Source organism: Mustela putorius, unplaced genomic scaffold (assembly GCF_011764305.1).
Source record: "Mustela putorius furo isolate JIRA1106 unplaced genomic scaffold, ASM1176430v1.1 tig00001375_pilon_pilon_pilon, whole genome shotgun sequence".
Classification (NCBI taxonomy): Eukaryota; Metazoa; Chordata; class Mammalia; order Carnivora; family Mustelidae; genus Mustela; species Mustela putorius.
Window position 1 is genome coordinate 55,369 of NW_025421719.1, and position 11,204 is coordinate 66,572.

An 11,204-nucleotide genomic window follows, 5' to 3' on the forward strand; every position below is an offset into this window, starting at 1 on the left:
TTTAACAATGTTAATTCTTACCATTCATAAATATGAGCTATCTTTCCATTTATGTCTCCTTCAAATTCTTTATCAATGTTATAGTTTATGGGGTACAGATCTTTCATCTTCTTAGTTAAATCTTTTCCAAAGTATTGTATTATTTTTGATGCTATTGTGAATTAGATTGTTCTCTTTATTTTTTCAGATAGTTCATCATTAGAGTGTTAAAATGCTCCTGTCTTGTGCTTACTTTGGCAGCACATATACTAAAATTGGAATGATGCAGAGAAGATTAGCATGATCACCGAGCAAGGATGACATGAAAAACTCTTTTAAAAAAACGAAACCAAACAAAATTCCTGTCTTTTATATATTGATCTTGTATTTGGCAGCTTTATTAAATTTGTTTATTCAAAATTTTTTGTGAAGTTTTTAGGATTTTTTTACATGTAAGTTCATGTTATCCAAAAAAAGAAAATTTTACTTCTTCCTTCTTTTTTTTTTTTTTTTTTTGGAATCTTTTATTTCTTTGTGTTCCTTGTTTTCTTCTCTGGCTAGGACATCCAGTACTATGTCAAATGAGAGTAGTGAACGTGGACACACTTGTCTTTTTTTCTGATCTTTAAGGGGAAAACTTTCAAACTTTTTTGATTGAATATGAGATTAGCTCTGGGCTTGCAATATGTGTTTTTTCTTTAATGGATTTTTAAAATTATTTTTTTAAAAATTTTTTATAAACATATAATGTGTTTTTTATCCCTAGGGGTACAGGTCTGTGAATCACCAGGTTTACACATGTCACAGCACTCACCATCACTCACCATAGCACCTGCCCTCCCCAATGTCCATACCCCCACCATCCGCTCCCAACACACCTCCCCCCAGCAACCCTCAGTCTGTTTTGTGAGATTCAGTCTTTTATGGTTTGTCTCCCTCCCAATCCCATCTTCTTTTATTTTTCTTTTCGTACGCCCGAAAGCGCGCCTATGTTGCATCTCCACTTCATCATATCAGGGAGATCATATGATAGTTGTCTTTCTCAAATTGATTTATTTCGCCAAGCATAATACCCTCTAGTTCCATCCATGTCATCACAAATAGCAGGATTTCATTTCTTTTGATGGCTGCACAGTATCCCATTGTACATATATACCACATCTTATTTATTGATTGATCTGTTGAAGGACATTTAGGTTCTTTCCATAGTTTAACTATTGTGGACATTGCTGCTATAAACATTTGGGTGCATGTGCCCCTTCAGAATGCCCCGTTTGTATCTTTAGGGTATATATCCAGTACTACAATCACTGGGTCATAGGGTAGTTCTATTTTCAGCTTTTTGAGGCACCTCCACGCTGTTTTCCAGAGTGGTTGCACCAGCTTGCATTCCCACGTACAGTGTAGGAGGGTTGCCCTTTCTCCACATCCTCGCCAGCATCTGTCATTGACTGACTTGTTCATTTTAGCCATTCTGAAAGGTGTGAGGTGGTATCTCATCATTCTGGTTTTGATTTGTATTTCCCTGATGCCGAGTGATGTGGAGCATTTTTTTCATGTGTCTGTTGGCCATTTGGATGTATTCTTTGCAGAAATGTCTGTTCATGTCCTCTGCCCATTTTTTCATTCGATTATTTTGTTCTTAGGGTGTTGAGTTTGATAAGCTCTTTATAGATTTTGGATAGATACTGACCCTTTATCTGGTATGTCATTTGTAAATATCTTCTCCCAGATAACTTCTGACAGTCATCTTTTGGCTTTGTTAACTGTTTCTTTGGTGTGCAAAAGCTTTTTGATCTGATGAAATCCCAGTAGTTCATTCTTGCCCTTGCTTCCCTTGCCTTTGGCGATGTTTCCTAGGAAGAAGTTGCTGCTGCTGAGGTCAAAGAGGTTGCTACCTGTTCTCTCCTCAAGGATTTTGATGGATTCCTTTCTCACATTATGCTTCTTCATCCATTTCCAGTCTATTTTCATGTGTGTGGTGTAAGGAAAACGGCCCAATTTCATTTTTCTGCATGTGGCTGTTCAATTTTCCCAACACCATTTGTTGAGGACGCTGTCTTTTTTCCATAGGACATTCCTTCCTGCTTTGTTGAAGATTAGTTGACCATAGAGTTGAGGGTGTATTTCTGGGCTCTCTATTCTGTTCCATTGATCTATGTCTGTTTTGGGGACAGTTCCCTACTATCTTGATGATGACAACTTTGTAATAGAGCTTGAAGTCTGGAATTGTGATGCCAACAACTTTGGCTTTCTTTTTCAATATTCCTCTGGCTATTCGAGGTATTTTCTGGTTCCATATATATTTTAGGATGATTTGTCCCATTTCTTTGAAAAAAATGGATGGGATTTTGATAGGGATTTCATTAAATGTGGATTGCTTTAGGTAGCATAGACATTTTCACAATATTTGTTCTTCCAATACAGGAGCATGGAACATTTTTCCATTTCTTTGTGTCTTCTTCAATTTCTGTCATGAGTACTTTAGAGTTTTCTGAGAATAGATTCTTTGTTAGGTTTATTCCTAGGTATCTTAGGGTTTGGGGTGCAATTGTAAATGGGATTCACTCCTTAGTTTTTTATTTCTTCAGTCTTGGTATAAAAAAAAATGCAACCAATTTCTGTTTATTGATTTATATCCTGACACTTTACAGAATTTCTATACAAGTTATAGCAGATTTGGAGTGGAGTCCTTTAAGTTTTCCACATACAGTATCATATCATCTGCAAACAGGGATAGTTTGACTTCTCTTCTGCCAATTTGGCAAAATTTGGATGCCTTTAATTTCTTTTTGTTGTCTGATTGCTGAGGCTAGGACTTCTAGTACAATGCTGAATAGCAGTGGTGATAACAGACATCCCTGCCGTGTTCCTGACCTCAGCGGAAAAGTATTCAGTTTTTTTCTCCATTGAGAATGATATTTGCAGTGGGTTTTTCATAGATGGCTTTGATAATATTGATAATATGTGCCCTCTATCGCTACACTTTGAAGAGTTTTTTTTTAAAGATTTTATTAATTTATTTGACAGAGAGAGAGATCACAAATAGGCAGAGAGACAGACAGAGAGAGAGATGAGGAGAAGCAGGCTCCCTGCTGAGCAGAAAGCCCAATGCAGGACTCTATCCCAGGCCCCTGGGATCATGACCTGAGCTGAAGGTAGAGGCTTTAACCCACTGAGCCACCCAGGTGCCCCACTTTGAAGAGTTTTTAATCAGGAAGGGATACTGCACTTTTCCAAATGCTTTTTCAGCATCTATGGAGAGTATCATATGGTTCTTGTTCTTTCTTTTATTGATGTGTTGTATCACATTGATTGATTTGCAGATGTTGAACCAACCTTGTAGCCCTGGAATAAATCCCAGTTGGTCGTGGTGAATAATCCTTTTAATGTACTGTTGAATCTTATTGGCTAGTATTTTGGTGAGAATTTTCGCATCTGTGTTCATCAAGGATATTGGTCTGTAGTTCTCTTTTTTGATGGCATCCTTGTCTGGTTTTGGGATCAAGGTGATGCTGGCCTCAGAAAAAAAAAAGAGTTTGGGAGTTTTCCTTCCATTTCTATTTTTTTGGAACAGTATCATGAGAATAGGAATTAATTCTTCTTTAAATGTTTGGTAGAATTCCCCTGGGAAGCCATCTGGCCCGGGGCTTTTGTTTGTTTGGAGATTTTTGATGACTGTTTCAATCTCCGTTCTGGTTATGGGTCTGTTCAGGTTTTCTATTTCTTTCTGGTTCAGTTTGTGGTAGTTTATATGTCTCTAGGAATGTATCCATTTCTTCCAGATTGTTGAAATTGGTGGCGTAGAGTTGCTCATAGTATGTTCTTATAATTGTTTGTATTTCTTTGGTGTTGGTTGTGATCTCTCCTCTTTCATTCATGATTTTATTTATTTGGGTTCTTTCTCTTTTCTTTTTGATAAGTCTGGAAAGGGGTTTATCAATCTTATTAATTCTTTCAAAGAACCAGCTCCTAGTTTCGTTGATTTGTTCTATTTTTTTTTGTTGTTGTTGTTGTTTTGTGGTTTTTTTGTTTGTTTGTTTCTATTTCATTGATTTCTGCTCTGATCTTTATTATTCCTCTTCTCCTGCTGGGTTTAGGCTTCCTTTGTTGTTCTTTCTCCAACTCCTTTAGGTGTAGGGTTATGTTGTGTATTTGGGATCTGAGAGAGAAGCGTGATTGCACACGTCTGTCACTGCACTCCCCAGGAGCAAGTCTGGGGAAGGCGCAGCACGCCGCCCCCAGAGAAGAGAAGAAGCCGTTGGCCTTGTGGTCGGGAAAAGGACGGGAAGCAGGGTAGCCTGCCATGGCAGGAAGAGCAGGCCGGTGGCAAGACAAGTGTCACCCGCCCTCTGTGCGGAGTGACAAAGCCTGGTTCCTAAGGAGACATGAGGGGACGATTAGGGCAGGGATGCGTGCTCCACACTGAGGAAGGAGAGTGGGCAGAAGGCAGGCCGGTCCTGTGCCTCTGGTCCCCAGGGGACAGCATCTCCTTCAACACCTGTCCATAGGGCAGACTTGGGCTAGCTACCAGGCGCCATACCCGGAACTCGCAGAAACAGCTCCCTCGAGAAACGGGCAGTCAGATGCCATCTTCCTCCAACATGTGACAGCATTTTAGGTGGCAGGGAGTTTGCGGGGGAAGGAGTGGGGACAATACCCCAAAGGTCCCCATTCCAGTGAACGGGCGGTGTTCAGGGAACCTGTCGCCTCTCCTCTCCTGTGGGGAAGGCACTGGCCTTGTCCGCGAAATCCGCCTGAGGTCCAGTGCCAAATGCCAAGCATTGCCTACACCGGGAGATGGTAGTGTGCATAGAGTGCCATCTTAGGCCACGCACGCTGCTGCAGGGTTGTGACTGTGTCTGCTTAGGTCGGCCTGGCAGGGTGAACCCAGGGCGCCAACATGGAGGCCGGGAAAGCAAGGTCCAAGAGACACCAGCTCTCCCACGACTCTCCTTCCCTGATGCGACAGAGCAAACACCCAAAGCCTTGCTGAGGAAGCACCAGAGAAGTGCGCTTCCCGCCAAGCAGAAAACCTCTGCGAAAGCATAGCAGTCCTGGGAAATCAGTGTCGGTCCTGTGGGCTGCTTTTGTTGCTTGCTTAAGCCTAGTATTCGCAGCATGATGCAAGAAACCCGCATAGAGAGAAAGCCTCTTTGCCCCTCTGGGAAAGCACAGCATTCTTTGGGAAATCAGAGTCCGGTCTGAGGGATGCTCCTGTTTGCCTGAGCTGGTCTCCTCAGCACGGAGTAGTAATAAACCCGATGGAGCAAAACCCTCATTGCCTGGGAATCCCCTCTGCCTGAGAGAGAAGCGCGGTGGCACCTGTGGAAAGAGCCTTAAAGAAAGGGACACGTTTTTCACTGCGGTCCCCAGGAGATGTCAGTGGAAGGTGCAGCACGCTGCCAGGGGAGAAGAGCAGGAGCCATTGGCCTTCTGGTCTGGAAAAAGTTGCAAAGCAGGAGAGCTGGCAATACAAGTATCACCCGCTCCCAGTGCAGAGAGACAGGGGTCTGGCTGCTAAGGAGACAGGAGGGGATGAGTACGGCAGGCCGCGTGCTCCACTCTTAGGAAGGAGTCTGGGCAGAAAGCATGCTTGTCCTGAACCTCTGGGCCCAAGGAGACAGCAGCTCCTTGGCCACCTGTCCCTGGGGCAGACATGCGCTAGCCACCAGGTGCCTAAGCTGACCTAGCAGAAATAGCTCCCTGAAATAACGGGGAGTCAGATGCCGTCTTCTTCCAGGATGTGGAAGCTGGCAGGAGGCATGGCGTTTAAGGGAAAGGAGCGGGCACAGTCCCCCAAAGCTCCCTATTCAGTGCTCGGGCGGTGTGCAGGGATCCTGTCATCTCTCCTTGCCTGTGGGGAAAGCAATGGCCTAGTCCAAGTATCCGCCTGAGCGCCAGAGTAAAAGGCCAAGCGATGCCTACACTGGGAGATGGTAGTGTGCATAGAGTGCCATCCTAGGCTACGCACGCTACTTCAGGGTTGTGGCTGTGTCTGCTTAGTTCGGCCTGGCAAGGTGAACCCAGGACGCGATCATGGAGCCCGGGAAAGCAAGGCCCCAGAGGCACCAGCTCTCCCGCAGCTCTTCTTCCCTGACGCCACTGTAGCCTTGCAGAGGAAGCAGCAGCGAAGTGCTGTTCGCTCCAAGCCATAGCCTCTGCGAAAGCACAGCATTCGCTGAGAAATGTTCTGCGGGCTGCTGCTGTTTGCCTGAGCCCAGTCTCCTGGTGGGAGAAACATTCATCCAGGGAAAGCCTCTTTGCCTGGGCATCTCCCCTGGGAAAGCGCAGCATTCCGTGGGAAATCAGAGTTGGGTTTGGGGATGCTGCTGCTGCTTGCCTGAGCTAGTCTCCACAGTTCGGTGGAAGATACCCGCATGGAGCGAAATATTCTTCTTCCCAGCATCCCCTCTGCCTGAGAGTGAAGCCAAGTGTGGGGAAGGCCCAGCACACCGCCCCCGGAGAGGAGAAGGAGCCCTTGGCCTTGGGGACGGGAAACACTCGGGAAGCAGGATAGCCTGCAGTGGCAGGAACACCAGGCCGGTGGCAAGACAAGAGTCACCCGCTCCCTGGGCGGTGAGATGGAAGCCTGGCTGCTAAGGAGACATGAGGGGACGACTAGGGCAGAGGCGCGTGCTCCACTCTTAGGAAGGAGTCTGGGCAGAAAGTCTGAGAATCCGCCTGAGCACCAGAGTAAAAGGCCAAGCGATGCCTACACTGGGAGATGGTTGTGTGCATAGAGTGCCATCCTAGGCTACGCACGCTTCTTCAGGGTTGTGGTTGAGTCTGCTTAGTTCGTACTGGCAGCGTGAATCCCGGGCGCCAAAATGGAGCCCGGAAAAGCAAGGTCTAAGAGACACCAGATCTCCTGCGACTCTCCTTCCCTTATGCGGACAGTGCGAACACCTCCCCACAGCTCTTCTTCCCGGTCGCTACTGAATCCTTGCTAAGGAAGCAACAGCAAAGTGCTCTTGGCTCCAAGCCAAAGCCTCTGCGAAAGCACAGCATTCGCTGAGAAATGTTCTGCGGGCTGCTGATGCTTGCCTGAGCCCAGTCTCGCGGTGGGAGAAACCCGCATACAGCGAAAGCCTCTTTGCCTGGGCAACTCCCCTGGGAAAGCACAGCGTTCCTTGGGAAATCAGAGGTGGTTTTGGGGCTGCTGCTGCTGCTTGCCTGATCTAGTCTCCGCAGCTCGGCGGAAGATACCCGCATGGAGCAAAATACTCTTAGCCCTAGCATCCCCTCTGCCTGAGAGAGAAGCCAAATGTGGGGAAGTCGCAGCACACCGCCCGCGGAAAAGAGAAGGAGCCGTTGGCCTTGGGGTCGGGAAACGCTCGGGAAGCAGGATAGCCTGCCGTGGCACGAACAGAAGGCCGGCGGCAAAACAAGAGTCACCCGCTCCCTGAGTGGTGAGATGGAAGCCTGGCTGCTAAGGAGACATGAGGGGACGACTAGGGCAGAGGCGCGTGCTCCACTCTTAGGAAGGAGTCTGGGCAGAAAGCATGCCTGTCCTGACCCTCTGGGCACAAGGAGACAGTAGCTCCTTGGCCACCTGTCCTGGGGCAGACATGCGCTAGCCTCTAGGCGTCCACGCTGAACTCGCAGAAACAGCTCCCAAAATAACGGGCAGTCAGATACCATCTTCCTCCAGGATGTGGAAGCTTGGAGGAGGCACGGGGTTTAAGGGGAAGGGGTGGGCACAGTCTCCCAAAGCTCCCTAATCTGTGCAGGGGCCGTGTGCAGGGATCCTGTCGCCTCCTCTCTCCTGTGGTGAAGGCACTGTCCTAGACCCCGAGTCTACCTGAGAGCCGGAGCAAAAAGAAAAGCCTAACCTAGCCCAGGAGATGGTAGTTGGCATAGAGTGCCATGCTAGGCCAAGCACGCTGCTGCAGGGTTGTGACTGTGTCTGCTTAGTTCTGAATAGCAAGCTGAATCCCGGGGCATAAACTCAGAGCCCAGGATAGCAAGTCCCAAGAGGCACCAGCTCCCCCGCGGATCTTCTTCCCTGCTGCGCAGAGTGAACACCCAAAGCCTTTCTGAGGAAGCAGCAGCGAAGTGCTGTTCGTGCCAAGGTGAAAACCTCGGCGAAAGCATAGCAGTCGCTGGGAAATCAGAGTCGGTTCTGAGGGCTGCTGTTGCTGCTTGCCTTAGCCTAGTATTCGCAGCACGATGGGAGAAACCCGCATAGAGCGAAAGCCTCTTTGCCCCTGGCATCCCCTCTGGGAAAGCACAGCATTCTTTGGGAAATCAGAGTCCTTTTTGCCTGAGCTGGTCTGCTCAGCACGGTGTAATAAACCCGCATGGAGAGAAATCCTCTATGCCTGGGCATCCCCTCTGCCTGAGAGAAAAGCGCGATGGCGCCTGTGGAAAGAGCCTTAAGGAAAGGGAAATGATTTTCACTGCACGCCCCTGGGCATGTCAGTTGAAGATGCAGCACGCTACCTGGGGAGAAGAGCAGGAGCCGTTGGCCTTCTGGTCTGGAAACGGTTGCGATAAAGGAAAGCTGGCAAAACAAGTATCACCCGCTCCCAGTTTCAGAGAGAAGACAGAAGCCTGGCTGCTGAGGAGACATGAGGGACGACTAGGGCAAAGGCGCGTGCTCCACTCTTAGGAAGGAGGTCTGGGCTGAAAGCATGCCTGTCCTGCTCCTCTGGGCCCAAGGAGACAGCAGCTCCTTGGCCACCTGTCCTGGGGCAGACTTGCGCCAGCCACCAGGTGCCTACGCTGAACTCGCAGAAACAGCTCCCAAAATAACGGGCAGTCAGATGCCATCTTCCTCCAGGTTGTGGAAGCTTGGAGGAGGCACGGAGTTTAAGGGGAAAGAGTGGGCACAGTCCCCCAAAACTCCCTTATGTGTGCACGGGCCGTGTGCAGGGCATCCTGTCACCTCTCCTTTCCTGTGGGGAAAGCACTGGCCTAGTCAGAGAATCTGCCTGAGCGCCAGAGTAAAAGCCCAAGCGATGCCTACACTGGGAGATTGTAGTGTGCATAGAGTGCAATCGTAGGCTACGCACGCTACTTCAGGTTTGTAGCTGTGTCTGCTTAGTTCGACCTGGCAGAGTGAACCCAGGGCGCCAACATGGAGCCCGGGAAAAGCAAGGTCCAAGAGAGACACCAGCTCTCCCGCGACTCTCCTTACCTGATTCGATTTTTTTTTTTTTTGAGCGAACACCTCCCGCAGCTCTTCTCACCTGTCGCGACTGAAGCCTTGCTGAGGAAGCAGCAGGAAAGTGCTCTTCGCTGCAAGCCAAAGCCTCGGAGAAAGCAAAGCATTCGGCTGAGAAATGTTCTGCGGGCTGCTGCTGCTTGGCTGTGAGCCCAGTCTCGGCGGTGGGAGAAACCCGCATACAGCGAAAGGCCTCCTTGCCTGGGCAACTCCCTGGGAAAGCACAGCGTTCCTTGGGAAATCAGAGTGGGTTTGGGGCTGCTGTTGCAGCCTGGCCTGATCTAGTCTCCGCAGCTCGGTGGAAGATACCCGCATGGAGCAAAAATACTCTTTGCCCTAGCCTCCCTCTTGCCTGAGAGAGAAGCCAAGGGTGGGGAAGGCGCAGCACACCGCCCCCCGGGAGAAGAGAAGGAGCCGTTGGCCTTGAGGGGTCGGGAAACGCTAGGGAAAGCAGGATAGCATGCCGTGGCACGAACAACAGCAGGCCGGTGGCAAGACAAGAGTTACCCGATCCCTGAGCGGTGAGATGGAAGCCTGGCTGCTAAGGAGACATGAGGGGACGACTAGGGCAGAGGCGCCGTGCTCCACTCTTAGGAAGGAGTCTGGGCAGAAAGCATGCCTGTCCTGTTCTCAGGGCCCAAGGAGGACAGCAGAGCTCCTGGCCAACTTGTCCCTGGGGCAGACTTGCGCCACCCACCAGGCGACTACGCTGAACTCGCAGAAACAACTCCCAAAATAACGTGCAGTCAGGATACCATCTTTCCTCCAGGATGTGGAAGCTTGGAGGAGGCACGGGGTTTAAAGGGGAAGGAGTGGGCACCGTCTCCCAAAGCTCCCTAATCTGTGCACGGGCCGTGTGCCAGGGATCATGTCACCTCCTATCTCCTGTGGTGAAGGCACTGTCCTAGACCCCGAGTGCTGCTGAGAGGCGGGAGCAATAAACGAAAAGTCTAACCTAGCCCAGGAAGATGGTAGTTGGGCATAGAGTGCAATGCTAGGCCAAAAGAACGCTGGCTGCAGGGTTGTGACTGTGTCTGCTTAGTTCTGAATACGGCAAGCTGAATCCAGGGATAAAACTCAGAGCCCAGGATAGCAAGTCCAAGAGGCACCCGCTCCCCCGCGGATCTTCTTCCATGCTGGCAGAGGTGAAACCCAAAAAGCCTTCTGAGGAAGCAGGCAGCGAAAGTGCTGTTCGTGCCAGGTGAAAACCTCGGCCGGCGAAAGGATAGCAGTCGCTGGGAAATCAGAGTCATTTCTGAGGGCTGCTGTGGCTGCGGCCTTAGCCTAGTATTCGCAGCACGGTGGGAGGAAACCGTATAGAGCAAAAGCCTCTTTGCCCTGGCATCCCCCGGGAAAGCACAGCATCTTTGGGGAATTAAGCGTCCGGTATGTGGGAGCTCTTGTGGCCTGCTCTGATCTGGTCTGCTCAGCACTGTGTAATAAACCCGCATGGAGCGAAAAATCCTCTATGCAATGGGCATCCCCCTATGCTTGAGAGAGAAGCACGGTGGCGCCTGTGGGGAAGAGCCTTAAGGAAACGGGAAAATGATGTTCACTTGCACTGCGCCCCTGGAGCATGTCATGGAAGGGTGCAAGCACGCTACCTGGGGAGAAGAGCAGGAGCAGAAAGCAGTTGGCCTTCCCCTGGCTTCTGGTCTGGAAACGTTTTTTGTTGCGATAAAGGAAAGCTGGGCAATGCAAGAAGTATTACCCCGACTCCCATGTGACAGACAGACAGGAGCATGGCTCCTAAGGAGACCAGGAAAGGATGAGTCAGGGCAGGGCGCGCAATGCTCCACTCTTAAGAAGGAGTGTGGGCCAGTAAGCAATGCCTGTTCCTGAACCTCTGGGTCCAAGGAGACAGGGACTTCTTGGCAAACATGTCCCTGGGGGCATGACCATGCGCTAGCCTCCATGCGTCCAAGCCCTTTGCACTAGAAGACAACTTCCGAAGAAACAAAGCTCCCCAAAATAACGGGCAGTCTTATGCCATCTTCCTCCAGATTGAAAGCTTGGAGGAGGCATGGGGGTTTAAGGGGAAGGAGTGGGCACAGTC

General features: G+C 49.6%; 1 non-coding gene across 1 annotated transcript; it reads left to right on the forward strand.

The window, feature by feature from the left end:
* Window positions 1–224: 224 nt before the first annotated feature.
* On the forward strand, window positions 225–333 carry LOC123394081. Its single transcript, XR_006608839.1, has one exon. It is a non-coding gene; the product is annotated as a U6 spliceosomal RNA (small nuclear RNA).
* Window positions 334–11,204: the final 10,871 nt, after the last annotated feature.